Below are 19,771 nucleotides of genomic sequence, written 5' to 3'. Positions count from 1 at the left end.
AGCCCTTTATTTTTTCAGAGTTTATTTAAGTACACAGAAAGATTTAAAAAAATCCTAATTTTTCCACATAACAAAGAATAAAGGTCAGTAGATACAGAAATATCAAAAGACACTACAATTAAGAAATGAATACTGGCCCACTTTATTGACAATTATTATGGAATTTAAGATGACTTCTCAAGGATGTATTCCATTAAGGACTCCATTCCATATTTTCAGAGTTTGTATCCTGTTTAGCTGCTGCTTCACACTAGAAGTGTTACAGAAGCTGTCAGTGATTTAGCAATTCTCTGAAAGAACACTAGACCTTCCATTCTATGTTGGTTTATTGAATACATTTTAATTTCTTTCTGAAAGTGCAGGAGTTACCATGATTAACAGTTGTCAGCATGATCAGTTATGCAACTGACCCTCTTTTATAAACATAGCTGCTTCTACGCGCCCATAATACCAAAAGGTAAGCCAAGTACTTCATTAAAAGCCCTATAGACAGGCAATGTCATATATTTTCTAATAATTAAAAAATAATAGTGCAGTGAATCTGCTTGTAGTGAGTACTAATATCTTTATTTTGAAACAGTTTTTCTGTTCTAGTCATAATTAATATACTGATTCATAATATTTAAATTCCTTTTAAAAATACACTGAAAAAGCTATTTTATTTTACTAATATTTTTCTTTATGAAAAAAATTATCATAAGTTTAATTAAAAGGTATAAACTTAGTTACATTTAATGTAGTTAATTGGGTTTTTTAATAAAAAATAATTTTTTTCTTTGCCTTCCTATGTTTTGTATCTCCTTTCTGTTTAAAAACACTTCCTGCTGACTGCTACCCCTTTTTTTCTCTTCTGAAAATGTGTACAGCATCACAAACAGATATTTTACTCATAGCAACCCTTTTTCATATCTAGTATTTTACGAAAATTATAATTAAAAATTTTGGGGTTTTTAATGTTTTTGATGTCCTTGGACTTTAAAACACAAGAAAGTTAACGTTCATTTGGAATAAAGAATAAAATAAAGAATGAACAAGCAGTGACACTTGAGTTTTCAAAATTCTCTGCTGAAATGCCACCTTTGAGAAATAATACTCCTCTCAGAAGTAACTTATAAAAAGATGCATATTGAAAGGTTTCTAAATCTTATATAAATGTGGGGTCAGCATTTGACAAACAGTCACCTCTGAAAGAGGGTAACTCAGCAGCAATCTAGCACAGATTAGGACAAAATGGAAAGAACAAGTTATAAGAAGAAAGATTTATTGCAAGCATACATTTATAGAAAACCTCTGGTCTAATAAGTGCAGAAAAGAGCTAAATCAGCAAGAACCACTTCATAATCCTGTGTTGAAAGACTTTTAATCTGAAAGTTGACATGTCACACTGTAGGATAAAAATAATTGATAGGATTACAGCATAAAAATTGGAGGTGTAGAGTGGTAGGGAAAGGATGAATATTTAGAAGCTCAAGACACTGACATGAAATCCATGAGCTAATGAATCAGTGTATGTTTAGAAGTCACTAACCCAGGCTCTGTGACTGATTCATGTGACATTGCATGGGCCGCTTAATACATCTGGTCTTTGCTCACTCATGTTCAAAAAGGAAATAAAATGGTTGTCTCTCTTTCTAAAACACTTCCAGCCTCTGGGTGACAGTGTTTGGGTTTGTATGCTATTGTTAAAGCTGGAATATTTTATCAGCTATATTGCCATCTGTAATGAGTGTAATGCACAAAAGAGGAATAATTTTTCTTTTTTCCTTTGGCACAGGAAATGAAGTGCTATATTACAGTATGTATTTATGGTCTATATGCCAAGTAGCGCTACATTTCTCTTTGTTTCTAATAATTTCTCAGAGAGTGGTACAAGAAATGCCAAATGAAAAGAATGGTAACAGACATATAATTGTTCACTCATAGTTATGTTTGAAGCAATATATTCACTTGGCTGTGTGAAGTCCTAATCAGTATTTTGGGTTGTTTTTGTGATTTCAAATTTGGTGCTTAACATCAAAAAGTTATTATGGTTTTTTGCTTCTAAAGTATGTAAAGCAAGCAAACAAACAAAAATCGAAACCCTGATTGTCTCTGTTCTCTCTCAGAGATCTAATGAAAGGAAAAAACTCCCATGTCTCAATCACTTCCTCTGCCCAATTTTAGTTCCCATCTTTACCCCACTAGCAATGGAACTGGAGGATATTGGAAATATGTCTTCCTTTTCACCAAAAGAAAAACTCACATCCTTTGAATAATCCAAATTAGAAATAACTGCACCCATTTTTGTTCTCACTCACTCTACACACGCATTTATTTTCGATGACCACAGGTTCTCCAAGCAAATATATACTTCTTCAATTATTGCATAAGCATATACAAATACACACTAGCTAAAACAAAGCAGAAAAACAGTTTTTATATACAAAAGTTAAGAAGTGACTTAAAACAACTTGTTTTATGTGTGAGATTAGAGAATTCCCTATGCTGATTCCCTTTTCTTGAAGGTTTATTCCTCTGGAGGTGTAACCAAGAAAAAGTGGGACCTTGACCAATGCTAACTTCCACAACCAATGAACCTGTGAAAGTCTAAACAGGCAACGGAATCATCTGCCATTAGCCAAGTTTAGAATTTCCCATCAAGACACACATTTCAAGTTATGCTACACTAAAACCACAAAAAAAGAAGTCTCCTAATGCATTGCCTTACAGAAAATGATGTCAATTAACAGCTTTTTTTTATATAAACTTATTGTTTCCTATTAATGTTTTTCTTCCTTTTATTGTCAAAACAGGACCATGTGAAAGTAGCAGAACACCTCAATTTCACTGTGGGAAAAGGTAAATCTCTACATCAAGGAGTAATTTTTAGATGCTATGGTAGTATTCAAACAAATTAAAATGCTTGACTCTGGGTAACCAATAAAATAATGAAAAAAAGCACATAATTTTAACTACTTCAGCTACCCCAAAATATCACAAATATGGAGACTTACTAAGAATACATTAAAATATTTAGTAGCATTAAAAGACCAAGTTATAGATAAAATATATGGTGTTCAATTCAGAGGTAGTAGCTAACCTATTTTTTAATACATTACTATGTTTTGCCCTACACATTCCCCTTTGTTTCTTAATTTTCTAAAAAAGGACTAAAGAAACTGAACATATTTCTGTGTGCTCAGCAAATTTGTAACATCCCTACAGGCTCCTAACTTCTAACTGATAAGAGCTTATAGTGATAATTCCAGTTTCTGTCGTTGCTCCAGCAGCTGCCAGAAGGACCCTTACAATATTTTCAGTGATGTTGGTGAGACATCTGACACATTCTGTGCTTTCCATCTGAAAAGCAGTCTGTCCAGTCAGTCATGTTTTATCCAGTTCTCTTTTTATGTTAAATGTCTGTATCAGTGTGATCTACTTCTGTCCAGTATCTTAAACTGCTGTGCCTTTTCCTAACCAGCGCTCCACTGTGACTGCTTGGGACAAGTGCCTTTCCCAGCAGCAGCGATCCCTCATGTTAACTGTGGCAGAGAATTGCTCTGTAACCTCTGTGGCCTTTGTAACTACAAGCTGATTAGCACACAGCTTCTGTCAGGGAGCGGGTGTCCAGCCTGTAGGAAGACAGATTTCCATAGAAAAGGGAAGACAGCTGATTTCTAGAGGCTTAGCAGAGTGCTGGATGCAAGAGCTGAAATGTACATGAAGTACGTGGAATCATATATATCTGTATTTCCATACAAAGGTTGGTGAGCAGCAAACCACATGAATTTGCTTCATATTCAGCACCCTCCAGAAAAGACTTGTAAAAGTAATTATATGTACCTAGTAATAATAACTACATAGTCCAGTAAATATTGTATCTTTCCCCTAAAGATCAGAAGCTCATCTTCCTCTCAATGGACTTTTACTGTAATAGATTAAATAAATGTTCCTCATCCACAGATATGAAAATCAAGTAAAGGTTATTTTTTGCAAATGTAGGGATTGAGACATGAATCCAATGAGCTGCAAAATGCTAGGGAAACAATTAATAGTATAATTTAACTGGAATCTATTTGCATGATATTGAGGCAATGAAAAACCAATATAAGTTGATTTTCAGAGGGAATTAAAAAATAATATTCCACAATGTCAGTCACAACATTTTTAAGCATAGAGGACAAATTTGATGTTTTGCTTCACTGAATTACAATTTCTTTTCTTCAATGCTTTTATGTACTTTTCTTGGCTTTTGAAGTATTTAGTTAAGCACTATGCAGCATTCTGATTAAAAACAATGAGCACAATCACAATAAAATGATATATATGTTTAATAGATATTTTTTAGTCTAATAAATAGATTTGAAAATAGAAGCATGTAGGGAATCATCATTCAGCCAGAGCATCCTGGTAAGCTAATCATAAATCCATTTTCAGCATGTTATTTTTGTTAATAGTTTGGAAGTATAAATAAAATGATTGCCAGTAAAAGCTGCAGATGAGAGAAAATGGTGGCATTCTAAATCTACAGAGAAGTCTTACTTAAAAATCTAGCCCACTTTTATCTTCACAAATTCCAGATTATTTCTCAGAGTTCACAGAAAAACAGTGAAAATTCCTACAATGTTGCAGGCATCATGCCTAAGAGAAGAACTACAGGATGAAGGAGAGGAGAACTGTTTTCAAAAGGGATGTGGTGTCCTGAAGTGTATTATGCTAGGTGTTCTTAGGAAATGATGATCCTTGATGTGAATACAAAATAGAAGGTGAATAATATACTGCTTCAGTACATTGCAATTTTGGTGCTGGTCGAACATGAGCCAGACGTGTGCCCAGAAGGCCAATGGCATCCTGGCTTGTATCTGCAGTGGTGGGGCCAGCAGGATCTCAGCACTGATCATCCCTCTGTACTCTGCACTGGTGAGGCCACACCTCAAATCCTGCATGCAGTTCTGGGCCCCTCACAGCAAGAAGGACATTGAGGGGCTGGAGCAGGTCCAGAGAAGGGCAACAGAGCTGGGAAAGGGTCTGGAGCACAACTCTGATGAGAAGTGTCTGAGGGAGCTGGGGGTGTTTAGCCAAGAGAAAAGGAGGCTAGAGGACCTTATTACTCTCTACAACTGCCTGAAATGGTACATCTCTTCTTACAAGTGACAAGTGACAGGATGAGAGGAAATGGCCACAAACTGCACTAGGGGATGTTAGATTATGAAAAAATAGGAAAAAATTTCTTTATGGAAAGGGTTGTCAAGCAATGGAACAGGCTACTCAAAGAAGTGGTAGAGTCACCATCCCCAGCAGTATTTGAAAGATGTGAAGATGTGGCATTTAGGACCGTAGTTTAGTGGGGGAATTGGCAGTGCTGAGTTTATGGCTGGACTCAAAGATGGTCTTTTCCTATCTAAACAATTCTATTAAGAAAATTAGAGTTTTTGCAGCAGGAAGTTCCTTGCCTCACTTTTAAAAAGGATGCTTGACAAATTATGTGTTGTCAAAATTAATAGATAAAGAAATATCTTAGTTCACCCTTAAAATCTAATTCCTTTGGACTTTCTGAAATTGCAAGTAATGATTATTAAGTAGTGAGAGGCCTTGAAACACTCTTGTTTTCTTACACCTCCTTTCAGGAGGTGTAAGACATGCAAAATGCAATATATATGCATATAAAAATGCATATAAAAATGCAATAATTAGTACCAATCAGTCCTTCTAGCTTTCTTTCAAGAAAAATATGGATTTTAACCTCCAGAATTCCACTGATTAAGTTACCTTGTTATTTCCCAAAGGTAGCTTCAATTAGAATTCTTCAGAAGTACAAAATGTGGGACAGATATGAAGTCTGCATCCTCATTCTATTCCACTCTTGTGAAACCCCACCTGGAGCGCTGTATCCAGCTCTGGGGGTCCCAGCACAGGAAGAACACTGCTGTTGGAGTGAGTCCATAGGAGGGACACAAAGATGATTACAGAGATGGAGCGCCTTTCCTGTAAGAAAAGGTTGAGAGGATTGAGATTGTTAAGCCTCAAGAAGAGAAGGCTGGGGGTGACCCAGTTGTGGCCCTCCAGTACCTGAAGGAGGCCAAGAAGAAAGAGGGAAAGGGACTTTTACAAGGGCATGTAGTGACAGGACAAGGGAGAAGTCTCTCTCAGGCTGACAGAGAGTAGGGGAAAAAATTTTTACTGTGAACGTGATGAAGCACTGGAACAAGTTGCCTAGAGAAGTTTAGGCTGCCCCTCTCCTGGAAATTTTCAAGGCCAGGCTGGATGGGTCTCTGAGCAACCTAGTCTAGTGAAAGTTGTCCTTGCTCATGGATCATTGCAGAGGGGTTGGAGCTATATAAACTTCAGGTTCTTCTCCAAACCAAACCATTCTATGATTCTCCACAGAGTTTGTGAAAGAGTTGGCTAAAAAGAAGTACAGTGGGAAGAGAAAGGGAAATTATTAATAATTAATATTTCAAAGTCAATTCATTAACTTGAAGCAAATCTACTTTTCACTCTGCTCTTTTAGTCTCCATATTATTTGATTTCTTTGGTTACTTTATAATAAAATGAAAAGAAAAACCACCACATTTTTATAAATATTTTCTGAAAGAAATACGTTAGCATAATTCTTCTCTAAAAGCCTGTCTTCAGTAGTAATAAGTTTTTGTCCAGACAAACAGATTTACAGTTCTTCTATCAACCTACCTAAAATCTTCAAATTAAAAGAAATTCAAAGTTTTTGTTTTGAGAACATTCTTTGAAAAGAGCTCTGTTTTAACAAGCAAGCAAAATAACACTGATCATTTTAGTTTTGTCACTACTTACCAGAAGATGAGAAGCCTGTACAGAATTCCTGTAATGGAATCAATAAAAAGGGGCCAGTATATACCCAGCAATTTTAAATAGCCAAGTAGTACACAGACACTTATAAGCATCCTCTCTTATGTGGGTCAGTTTAATGATGTCTATCTGTCATTAGCAGACGTTGCTGGAACATATATAGGCTATAATTTTGGAGCAGCCTGAGTGCTCTACAAGTTCTACCAAATGCAAAAATAAATTTAACAACTGGTCATACAGTCCCTTTTCTGTTTTGCTCTTAGAGATCTGACTAGTTGCTGTGTATCTCGACTTAAAAAAGAATGGACACAAAGTTTTGCTTTATTAACCAGGTCATTTTGCAGGGACAAAATCAGGACTTGCTGTACCTGTGGGACACAATTAGAGAATATCAGGAATAGCCTGTACAGAATTTGCATCCAAAGTCCTTGAAAGACACCTTTGTAGCACTAAGAAATGAGCACTACAGCAAGTATTCAAACCAGCAGTCTTCCATACAAGTAACAAAGACATGCAAGCAATCTGATCTTTTTCTCACGTTCCTGATTCTTTTCTCATTACTGTCTCTCTATTTAGTACCCATTCCCAATGTTTATTCCTACTTGTAGGCTATTAACTAAGCCAGGGAAGCAACAGACCGTAAAGTGAAAGCCCCTCCTCTTCCGCAGTATCATAGCCCTACTCCTTGCCCCATCCTTATATCTTGGTTTTCTGAGCACTGCTCAGACAAGAAAAATGCCAACCAATTCCTTTACTTGATATTCCTTGTTGCCAGGGTCCAGAAATTACTGTACACCCACCTTTTTGTCTTTCCTCCAGTTCATGCATAATAACTTTTCTCCCCCATGAAAAGCTGTTGCCACTTGCTACAATCCCCACTACACCTCTCCCTGTGCCTATTTCTCTGCTATGCCTTTCTCCTTCAGGATGTTTCTGAAACAGATGACATTTGAAATGATTTTGAAAGAGAAGAAAACAATAGCCACTCTAAGCCTTCAATATTTTACCTTCAGACTTTCAAGCTTGTTGCTTTCTGCAGGCTTTCAGAGACACTAGGAATGCAGTTTCCTCTAGACAGGAAGAGGATGCCACTAAAAAGTATGGGATTTTCCAGTGATAAACAGGTTCCTATTAGATCCCCTTTTGGGGGATAACTAACTCAAAGTTCTTCCTAAAATTAAATGCTCTATCTGGACTTGGAAGAGGGGAGCAGACTAAAGTATATGTTATGGGGTAAAAAAATTGAGTAGTATGACTCTAGTGGCTAGAGCCAGGTGGTTTTGTTGGAGTTTTATTTGTTTGTTCATTGTTTTGCTAATTTGTTTTTTTTTTTTTTTCCATTATTTTTGTTGATTTTTTTTTTAGGCACAGTGGTGGACTTGTATCTGTGATACAGCTAGAGGCCAAAACCTCCCATTTCAAAGCTCCTTCTTCCCTTTCTGGCTGGCAGACACTGCCTCTTCATTTATGCATAGTGTGTTCCAATGCCCAAAGTCTCATAATCTATTGATAAAAATAGCAAAAGATAGTATTGCTCCCATTTTGATCATGCTTGCAAACAAATCTAACCCAACACAGCATGTTTGTTTCAAGAGAATACCACATCCTAATTAAATTCTTGCAAAGATATAATTATGTAAAAAGCCTCAATGCATTTCATGTTAGTGCTTATTACTTTATCTTAAGTACTTCTATGATTAAAATTTCATTATCAGCTATCAATTGACCCATCCCTGAACATTTTGTAATATTTAAAAAACATCAACCCTCCTCCAATTCGTCCTCTTGAGTTTCTTCAACTGCTGTGTTCCTATTTATAGCTGAAATACCTAATGGGAGTCATTAAAACTTAAACAAATCAAACATTAGCAAAAAACACAAGACAGCAATCAAAAAAGCAACAAGCCAACCTCCTCTCTACTCTTTTTTATATAGTTTCCTTTTAAACTCAATAGCAAAGCTGGGACACATACAGGAAATCAATTAATTTGCTACTGACTCTTTGCAGGGATTCATTAGCAGGCAAAGGAAAAGTAGCAGCAGGTATGGGATATGAAATTGCTGCCTGAATCTCTAACCAGAGGAATTTGAGCTGACAAAGAAAAATCAGCTTCTGGCTGGGCTTTCCTATGGGGTTTCTATTCTTGCCTAGTTAACTTTAATAATAGCTAACCAATCGGAAATAAAGCAGCAGTATAGGGTATTCCTGTGAGTCAGCTCAATCTCCACTGAAGTGGTAGTCATTGCCTACCTAAATCCCAGACACCACAATGTTCTGAGACTGGGAGGAAAAAAAAAAACAAAACAAAAAAAAAAACCAACAGCAAACGTAAACAAACAAACCAAGCTATATAGCATATCCAAAAATTTAATAATGTCTAATCTTTTCTGTTGCTGAAGCATAGGTAACATCCTGCTCCCAAAGTAACTTCCATAAACATGAGCTCTGATTATTTTAAACTTCATTCTTTGAGGACAATCTCCAACCTGGACTCAGGTTGTTAAATCTTTTAAGAAAACAGAAGAATCCTGCAAAATTTTCAGAGGAATGTGAGTGCACTTCAGCTGGTTCAATCAGCTTCCTCAATGACTCCTAGACACCTGAAGTCTCCTGTGGTTTTTCTTTAAACTTTGGTGTAACAAGTATCCACTTTGGAGTATGAGATTGGTGTTCAAAGTTGAGAATTTATTAAGCAGAGAAAGAAAAAAAGAATAATAAAACAAAAGAAAATAAACTGCTCCTCAGAATGATCATCTTAACACACAGAATAGTTGGTCTTTTTACTTTTGGATTAGCAGTAGTAGGAAAAAAAAACCACAAAAGAAACTGTTCTCCTGGAAATAGAAATTTGAGTGCATAAAATGAAAAAAAGTATTAGACTTAAGAACTATTCAAAATTAGTAGAGAGACTGGTTTAAAAACACATCCTTCCAAAGCTGCTCAAAAAATTTATACCTACATAGACACCGGTGATATTCAAATTGCTGGTATGTGAGTGGACTTTGTGATGAAAAGAGGCTAACTTCTCTGCTCCAGGAAAGATGTAGGTCTTGGCTAGAAAAAGCTGAGACAACATATTCCAAATATCCTGCTCTGCTATCCAGCAAGCAACAGCTGACAATATTTTTTCTAAGCTCTCCTCTTTCTTTCATGCACAAGTACAAACAGTGATGGATTATGTGCTATTTAAAATCAAAATGTGCATCTGGATTCAGATTAAGATTCTTTTCTTCCTTGCCTAGGAGCATACATAATATTGTGGGTGGTATAGAACCAAGTGACTGACTATTAGTCAGCCTACAATGAAAGGTTATTTCTTCAAAATATATCTCTTCATAATATATTTTCTGGCAGCTCCCTACTTCAACTCTGCATTTCAATTGCTTGGTTCGGTTCACTAGTCTCTTGTTAGGATGCCCAGGAAGGATAGTTGAGCTAAAGTTGCTCTTTATTTGAATTTATGTTTAGGAAATCTCACGGAAAGAATAGAAAGGAATGCAGCTTCTGAAGAAGGAACCAGCAATTTTCTATACACCCATCCTAGGGTGCTGTGTATTTTGTATGTAGTAATGACTTAATCACACTGGGGAGGTAGCATTAGTCAAAAATCTTCACTGAAACAACTGGCTCATTATTCCTGGTTGGTTTAATCCAGATAGAAACTAGTTATTGCACTACCTTTGTCTCCTGCATTAGTTTCATTGCAGTGACTATATCTGCATTTCTGTTTCCAAAACACACAGATAGCATCTGTGCTATCTGTCCTCTTATTGAGGTTCACTAGATGATATTGTATCCCATTTTTCAATTGTTTTTTCTGGTGAAATGTCTGGTGAAATTTTCCATATTGGCAATATTCTTCAGAGAAGGTATTTCAGGAAGCTTAAGACAGAAATCAATCAGTCATGTCTAAATGGGTGCCACTATTTTTCTCATTTAAAAAGTCAAGTCTGTTGCAGTTTATAGTCCTTAGCATCTCTGCATGTCTGTGCAGACTATAAAATCTGTCCAGTGGAAAAACAGAGAGCCCAACAACACTAGCTGCGATATTATCATAGCTTGTATCATAATATATACACATAACAAGAGATAATTATTATTATTTGCATAACACTACATCACTTTTTAGAGTTTTCTTGCCTTTTATTGCTTGGTTTGACAACTTTACTGTTTGAGCATGCTGGTTTTTTGGGGTTTTTTTTTGTTTGTTTGGTTTTTTTCCTAGTAATTCCCCCCTAATACAAAAAAAAAAAAAAAAGATAGGGTTTTGAGGTAGCTTGATTTGGACTTGAAACTGCGAAAGAAAATTAACAGGGTTAATATTGGAGTAATTAATTTATTTACAGACATATACTCAAAGTCCCATTTCTCTCCATAGCAATATAAACATGCAGAATTAGTTTATATGTTTATTATGCACTTACAAGAGTCCCACACCAACATTTTCGTCCTCAGTGAGGTACACAGTTTTCCATCTCTTGATCTCCCTTCCTTAAAACAAACAAAAAAATCCATAGTCCTCCACAGTTTTCCTCTTCCATACAGTTTAGTAGACTGAAAATCACTCTCTAGTCACTTTATGCTGTATATATACAACCAATTTCTGAAAGTCGACGATCATAACTTGTGGATCTTACAAGTGTAAGATTTAACTTTTGTTTTAATAAGTTTATTGAAGTTATTGAAAACCAAGCTAGCAATTAAAAGTTTAGCTGAAAATGTGTGAATTTTCTCTGTATACACAAGAAGTCTGCTTTGAAAACAGGGTATCTTAAGATGTCTCAGGCTAAGCCTTGAAATTAGCCTGTTATTTTTGAAAGAGCTTGCCTGCAAATAATAGCATTCAAAGTCTTTGTTACAGTGTTAATGTCAACACAGTTCTGGAAATTTAAAATGCAGTGAGTTGGAGCAGTGGAAGACCCAGAAAGACGCATTATAAATCTAGAGATGTTTCTCAGGCATCATGTGCCCTCACCTTTGTGGGTGGCTTACATGAAGAGTAACCAGAAAACATGTTTTTCCATCTTAGAGAGCAGCAGGGGGTAGAAAAATGATGAAAGTGAACATCAGATGTATTTTTGAAAGAGAAGATGATAACTGAATAGTACCTCAGGAAGCAGAAGCAAGAGATTTAGCAACAAGTTAGTTGGTCAAATTAATTTATCTGACCAAAGAAAAAAATGAAAAATAACACTTAAATACTTAAATAATTCTAGTTTCCCTGATAAAATACATATCTTGACAAATACCAAATTAAACAATTAATTTATGTAAAATAGGTCGCTTTATTTTTTTCCCCTAATGCTCTCATATTTTATTTTATGAAACCAGTAATATTTTCAAGTGTGCAGTTAGTGCAGAAAGATGACACATTTGATCTGTAGTCATATTTGAAAACTCATCACTGGAAACTGAGGCCAGGACCACTTTTGAATGCCAGGATGCAGGACAGAGCCTGGATTTTAGAGAGCCCCTAGCAGAATGCATATATCTGTAATAGCTGCAAGTTAGTTTTAAGCTCCATGCTTTTCCTATGATGAGGTCAATTTTACCAAGTAAATGACTCAGTATGTTTATTTATGGGAGCATTTGACAAGAGAAACAGACCATTAAGTCCGCATTGCAATGCGCATGTATACAAACCTACCTCAAGTATTCCAAAGGCTGTTACAAGGCTATACAAAGAAGCTTTGCCAAGGCACCCAGCTCAAGCTGAACAGCTGTGCTTTTGTTACCACAGACATGAGTGAACTCCTAGCAGCACATTACCCATGCTACCCATCAGTCAGTCACTTTCCATGAGTTTGAACAAAGGCACCTGGTCTTGTTGTTGTCACAGCATTGTTCCACTCTGTCAAACTATGCTTTCCTGACTGCTTTCAGATCCAAGAGCATGCAGCAGGACAACATGGAACTGCAATGAGGATATTCTTTGCAAATATTATTTCCTCGATGCAAACAGAGCTGTACTTCAGCCATATGCAGTACACGTCTTCCTCGTCTCAGAGGATTTAACTTTTAATTTTATTTTCCTACTGCATCACATCACTTTAATGCAGAAGTAAATTCTTATGTCTAATCCCACACACTCTCTATAAAGAACACAGAATACAAAGAGAAGTATTCAGAACTTCAACAACATCAGATGCCTTTTAATCCTTGTTTCCCTTCAACATATATGTTATGATTCATTTTTAATTACAAATTTATTTTCCACAAGATCCCTGCTTAAATCAGAAACTCAGAAATGACAGTAAATATTTCCTGATTGACTAGTCAATATTTTCCTTCCTATTCACCAGTCATTTTGTGACCTCAAATTTTATTTACTACCTGCTGTTCAGGCTCTGTCATGAAGACAGAATTAGTAATTCCCTTAATAGATTTTTCTATAGCCCTCATTATTCTGGCATCCAAGTACTTCACAAACCTTCCCCCTTGCCAGAAAAAAACCCAACAAAAACCAACCAAACAAAAAAGTAATGGCTACAAAATCTCATGAGATGAAAAAATATCTGTCCCATTTTACAGACCTGGAACCGAGGACAAAAATATTAAGATGTGTGGAACTTCAGAGTAACCAAATTCAGGCGGATGTGCATCTCTCCATACACTACTGCACCTTGCCTCTCCATACAGTCACTTAGAACAGTTTTATCTCCAGCTCTTGCAACAATGCTATCATTACATGAAGATAAGCTTTATTATTCCAACAGACTTTCTGTACAGCAAAATAATTGCACCTGATTATGTCTGATTCTTATGGTTATTTTCTCTGTAAGGTTTTGAGTAATTAAAGAGAGCCTGACCTTCTGGTACAACCTCTCACTGGAAGAACTGGTTTATGATTCCCTCCCTAAACTGTACCAGTGCCTACCTCCAAAGACCCTGTAAGCACTAAAAGATCCATCCTGATGGCAAGTTTTTTCCTGAATGCTCTAAAAAATCTTCAATTTTCAAAATTCAAAAAGTACCTTGAGGGAGAAAAAGGAGCCAACTTTATTAGTTTGAGGTATTCACCCTTCTCTCTCAGCCCCCTGAAGAAAGTGGCCATAAAAGATGGAAGCTGAGTGTAGCATAGCAATCCAATAAAAGGATTCCTTTTATTCCCAAAAAGGAAGAGCTAAAGGCAGTTCTATAGTAAGATATTATTCCTCCCTGCTTACTCCTAAACAAAGCATGTTTAAGAAGCGAGCTACATCCAGCCTTTTGCTGCCTCAGTGAATAGACAGAAATCAGAGATGGCACATGCTAGCTAGGTTCTTTCACCAGCTTCCTTCATTTTACAGATATTTTTAGTTCTTCAGTTGCAGTAAGTATGTAGATGCCTTATATCAAATTCATAGATTCACTGTCTGTAAATAAGGTATCTCACTTCAATTATTTGTACACAATCAGGAGCTCATACACCTTATTCAGAAGAGGATTAGTCAACATCTAGAACAACATATTCACTGACTACACAGCCTTTATAGCTAGGCTTCATGCTCCAAGTTCTGAAGACCGAAAAGATGACTGTGTCAGTTTACTTTCAAAGCATATACAATCAGACCATCGTCAAGTCTAAAATATCAGCATCTATATTTCTAGGCAAAAAGATGCCTAGCTAAAAGATGCCAGCATATTCAGCACTACAGAACAAAGTAGCCCTCTTCAACCCATCCAATTTAATGAAAAAAAACCCATCCAATTCCTACTTACATTTTTGCAAATCTTTAGGAGATGCCCACTTTAAAAAAGAGTTCTTGAGCATTAACCTAGTCCCAAACAATTAATTTTCCCCATGTTTTAGGTTAAAACCCCTTTGCTTCTGTTCGTCAAGTCAGTTCTTTCTATTGTCCTTGAAACGTAGGATAGAAATGCCAATAACAGTAGATAAATACTCTAGCCACTGCAGCAACAGTAAATATAATATCTAGGACCCTGGACTAAGCAAAAGCGTGTTAAAAACAGGAGAACAGCACAGGTGTGGCAGTAGGAGAGCTAATGAGCAGCACATGTTTCCAGTTAAAACCCTTAATTTAAAGCCAGGAGAAGCCTCAGGAATGGAGATAACAGGTAATCAATGACCCTGTCAGCTAAGAAATCAAGATTGGAACTCAGTTTTATTGCTAGTGTATTGCCAGGTCAGTACTTACTCTTTTTTATTAATTCCATGGAGAAAAAAAATGATGCTTTTATATTTACAACATCTACAAAGAATTTCCAAGAGAAACAACAGGCTGAAGAAAAGGCTTTGAATGGTTGCATACAGTCATAGTGTTACCTGATGCTATATCTTGTTAGCTTATCTTACCTAGAGGCTAAGAACAGGAGGAGTATAATAGAGGCTGAACAAAATATGTCTTGTATATGCCCATTAATTCTCCTATCTTGGGTTTAACCTGTGTCATTAAATTACATACCAAAATGATTAAAAAATTATTCAAGTGATAAGAAGAGGTTTGGTCTTTTTCCACTGCTGCACAGATGACTAAAAGTCCAGCAGATTTCTGCACTCTCACACTGCAGCTTCTGATAATGAAGAAAAAGCATGTGGGCAACCTACTGTAGCAGGGAACTTTAAACAGCAATTAATAGGCAATTGCTTCCAGCTTCTTCTTCTGTTTCATCCTCTTAGAGATGGAGAAGAAAGGATGGAGCACAGATTCACAAAGAAACAGGAAAATGTGGAGACAAGACAGAAAAAAAGGGGACAAATAAAATGTGAGAGCCCTCCAAAGCAGGAGGAAGCATCTACACATATGTGTCTCTTTGTTTAAAGTATCTCTGTCCTTTCCTAGGGGCTCTCACAGGACAGATTTTAAAACCTTTTCCTAAAGATGCCAGCATTGCTCCTACAAACGAATAGGAGATTTTGGAAAACAACCTTTGCATGATGGAAGGAGCATTTTACACCTGGAAACATACCTTCCTACTCCTAGGTTCCCTTGCTATTACTGAGTGGAAAGGATTGCAAAAGTGGTATTGCACCATTGCATAGTCAAAACCTATGCTGTGTTTAAAGAGAGGCCTCAGGGAAAGCTCTGCTGAGGCACCCTTGGCTGGGGTCACCCCATTTGGCAGCACAGACCCACTCTGGCTCTGTAGGCATTTGTTGCCTCCTGCCATCCAGCAGTTGGGATGGCTTCCTAATTTACGGAAGTGTGGCTAATTTCCAAGGTAAACAGGGACAAATTTAGCTTCTAGTGTCAAAGAGGATCACAAATTACAGAAATTAACACCCAAGTCATTATGAGCTACGTGCCCAAATATTGAATATGATGGTAGAAGAGGTCAAATTGCTGCTTTAATGAGTTTCTGGAATGTGGATTCTGCTTGAACGGAGGCTACAGATGCAGTATATGTGAAAGGATTATCTCTCCACCCCCGGGTTGCTTAACACAGAGGAGATCCCATTACGTGTCACGATGCCTCTCTGACTGCGTTAACTTTACTAGGAACTAGGCAGAGATATTGGCAGGTCTGCACATCGTTACATCAGATAATCCATTCTTCCTCACTTAAAGCGAGTATTTAACGTTTACAAAAATTATTTGCATTTCTGGGTCAGAGAAACACAGGTGACAAGCTGATGAGAAGCTTATGCCTCATAAATATCCCCATGCTTTCTTAATATATTTAGTAGATTTTAAAGGTCCTACATAAGCAAAGGTGGCATTGTCATCAATACTCTGTTGACAAATATGTAGTTGTTCCTTGATTACTGTCTAGGTACTTTTTCTCTTTTGCTAATAATTTCATTAGAAATAGTCTTGGGAAAATCCCCTGGGGATTTTTGTTCTGGTCTATAGAAATAAATTGCTTTTGTAAAATGGGGCAGAGATGACTCTGTCTTGCAAGTGTGGGAAATTATTTCTCTAGCTTTTATTTTTACATAAACATGTTTTTAGAAAGATGGATTGCTTTATCTGGGATATCTTCAAAATATATTAAATGCCATAAATCTTTGTCTGTAGAGATCATATTTAGGAGAGTTAGATTCTAAATGAGTAAATTTTATTAATGCACAGAAGTTGAAAACAGTCATGACAAAAGATCTTTTAGAAGTGACTGCAAATGAAATGTTTGTGCTAAACTTTTCTTGTGACCCCCTTACCACATATCCAATCCTTATTCAATCCCACTTATTAAAAATGGAAAGGTTTGCTATATCCAAAATAAGGCATTTTTCACATATTAAACTTTCTTGTAGAGTATTAGATTTTTGCATCATCTCATCTCTGGATATTTGCCAGAATATTTAGTGCATGTGTTTCTCTAGCTAGATAAATAGATAATGACCCAAAGATCAATAAAAAGCCATCAGGTGAATAATTAAACCCTGTAGACATTTGCTTTTGTTGTAAGCATGACTAGTGCATAAATCCTACATACAAGTAAATAATATTATAATATAATATTAATAAGTAATTATTATATAAGTATTATAATATAATATTAATAAGTAATACAATATTATGGCTATGGACTTTAATAAACAAAGACAGTGACAACTATAAGGCTTAGTAATTTCAGTCCTGTACACTTTTATTTGATTCTCCCTGTGCTCACCTAACTCACACCATTTTCTTCACCACAATTGCTGGAGGGAATTATAAAATGCAGGATCACACAATTCTGTCTCTTTCAGCACCAGGCTCACAATGAAGCTCAAGGATGCTGATGACCTCTAAAGTTACTTGTGTATGAGATTAAAAAGTGTCTCCTTGGTTTTCTGCCGTAATAGTGTTAGGTAGATGCACACTAAATTCTTTGATCATAAAAAATAGGCTATTGGCTCCTTGGTTAGAGACAAGTCATAAGTCCTGTAAAAATTTCTCTGATCGGAATCTACCTGTTAGATTAGAATTAATCTCAGCAGAATATCTGAGACTAGGTGCAGAGGCCAACATGAGCGTCTATAGAGTAAAAGATTGCAAGGAATATTCTTGATTAAAATGAAAAGAAATAATTTTGCCAACAACTACAGATAAAGAATACAAAATTTCCTCTACTTCTAGTAACTTCTCCAGTGTCTTCAAAATACTTCTTTCTTTAATAGTTTATTTATTCTATTTAGTGTGTCTACTAGGTTATCCAATTTTTTATTTTGTGGTTTTATTATTTATTATGTTGTGCTTTTAAAATAGCTATTTTTAATGCACTATTTGCATTTAAAACAATATTATTAGTTAGCTGTGACAGGATGAACTGCTCTATTTTTGTGTTATTAATTATTTTCTGTTATGTTCTGCAAATGTGTGCATTTCAGAATAAATTTTACTTTCCCCTCAGGGTATATCTAATATTATCCTAGATTTAAGGTGTGATTTCAACATCAACCTGAAATAAATAAGAACTTCTGCTCTTACTGCTACTACCACTGCTACTATTACTAAAATTATTTGGGCCTTATTTTAACTTGTCAGTGCAGCATATTGAGACTTATCTATATTTGTTCTGCCATGAAATGGTGTTAGCTGCAATAACAATCATCTAAAGGTTAAGGCACTACTGCCTAAACTTTTTCAGCTTTACTCTGTGGATATCACACATGGCTAAGGTTTAAGGAACTTAAACCTTAAGTAACAGGTTTTTGTGAATAGGCGCAAGTGAAGTCTGCAGTGGAGCTCTCAAACTTTAGCTGTAAACTAATAAACAGAAAATAGCCCTTGGTACAAAAATTGTAAGAATAACAGCACGCTGGCACCACCAGCAAGGAACTCCACTTGCTGAAGGGCCTGGAAGGCTGATCTTTTCTGCTTAAGACAGACGCTGTAGACTGTTGAGATCGGCGGGAGAAATGCGGCATGCAATATGAGTGATCAGCAAGTCTCAGAAGTTTATTGAATAGGTACACATATTTATAATAGTGTTAGTAAGGCTAATGCATATTGCAAAAAGCGAGCTCATTATTGGTTAGTTGTTTATCAATCAACTACGCCTACATTTACATTCTTGTGTCTACCTTGTTGTGGCTTTTCTTATTGTTTCTTCATTCTTCCTAGTAACGAACCTCTCCCACAACCTCATGTTTCGGCAAGGGCACACTGACCTTGCTGCATTCAGACACTGATTCCCGACTCCTATCCTCGTCTCCTTCTTGCTTAACTAACGGTATTATTCCAGCATGACCTTTGTCAGCTAGCTAACTGTCCACAAAATCCTCTACAGTAGACTTTTGGATCCAAAAGCAGCCAGCAGTCAGATTGTATCAGCAATACTCATGATGAACAGAGAAAGGATGAGAGGCGGACATCAGGGAGATAGGATGCAAGACCATCCTTTGCAAGGCAAAATAATTTTGAAATTAGGTTAAGTCCATGTCTGAAATTTCAGTATTTGCGTCTTTTCCAAGTGGTTTTATGTAAACAGCATATTTTCACGAAAATTAATAGAACCTCAAGAGTGACTTAATAATTGCAAAACAGGAATCCTTCACTTACAAATACTCCTGCCTCAAAAGACTGTCATGGTTTGACACTGGCCCAACACCAGGCACCCACGAGAGGTGCTCGCTCACCCTCCCCTTGCACAACAGAGGAGAGAAAAAAAAACCAAAAGGGTTCACAAGTTAAGATAAGGACCAACCAGGAGAAAAAACTTCAAGGGAAAAACAGGCTCAACTTAAAGTTGCAAAGCAAATTTATTACTAACAGAATCAGAGGAGGATAATGAGAAGCAAAATAACCCCTTAAAACACCTTTTCTCCTCCAGTTCCTCCCTCCTTCCCACTGACAGTGCAAGGAGATAGGGCATGGTGTTTTTTTGGGTCAGTTCATCACTGAGATTTTCTTCCCCTTCTCCGGGAGTAGGAGTCCTTCCCCTGTGAGGCTGTGGGATTCCTCCTACAGGAGAGAGTTCTCCGTGAACTTCCCTGGCATGGGTCCACTCTCACGAGCAGCAGCCCTACTGCACCTGCTGCAACGTGAGTCCCTCCCGTGGGCACACAGTCCTCCCACAACTGCTGTGGTGCGGGTCACT

The sequence above is a fragment of the Pyrgilauda ruficollis genome, unplaced genomic scaffold (genome assembly GCF_017590135.1).
Source record: "Pyrgilauda ruficollis isolate IOZ18807 unplaced genomic scaffold, ASM1759013v1 scaffold37, whole genome shotgun sequence".
Taxonomy (NCBI): Eukaryota; Metazoa; Chordata; class Aves; order Passeriformes; family Passeridae; genus Pyrgilauda; species Pyrgilauda ruficollis.
Note: the sequence above shows the minus strand (reverse complement) of the source record.